The following is a 416-nucleotide window of genomic DNA, read 5'->3' as shown; positions in this document are numbered from 1 at the left end:
TGACTGGCAGAGTAGCTACATCTCTGTTTTTTTTATGTCACAAACTTTATAAGAGACTTCAGAAGACTGGTTGGTTGAGCATGAAGTGCTGATGAAATGATAATAATCACACTTGTCTAGTGCTTACTCTGTGCCAGGCACTGAAGTGTATGTGTTTGTGTTCGTACAAGCGCTGCTTGCCACAGCCTTCAGGGTTGCAGTAAGTAGCTGAGTCAGGATGCATGCACTCCCTGCGCAGTCCTGTGGCCCCAGTGGTCCTTTCTTTACCCTTCTCCTTTACCTCTCTGTCCCTCGGTTCCTCCACCTGATTTGTCTGTTGGAAAAGCAAAGGAGAAAAGGAAAGATATAAACATCTGAATGCAGAGTTCCAAAGAATGGCAAGAAGAGATAAGAAAGCCTTCTTCAGCGATCAATGC

The 416-nt window shown here is 45.0% G+C and overlaps 1 protein-coding gene across 1 annotated transcript in view; it reads left to right on the top strand.

The window, feature by feature from the left end:
* Positions 1 to 416, top strand: part of VBP1 (von Hippel-Lindau binding protein 1) — a 25,543-nt gene that overhangs the window by 17,073 nt on the left and 8,054 nt on the right. The window lies entirely within an intron of this gene.

Source organism: Bison bison, unplaced genomic scaffold (assembly GCF_000754665.1).
Source record: "Bison bison bison isolate TAMUID 2011002044 unplaced genomic scaffold, Bison_UMD1.0 scf7180017862629, whole genome shotgun sequence".
In the NCBI taxonomy this organism is placed as follows: domain Eukaryota; kingdom Metazoa; phylum Chordata; class Mammalia; order Artiodactyla; family Bovidae; genus Bison; species Bison bison.
This window is presented reverse-complemented; position numbering and strand designations above follow the sequence as displayed.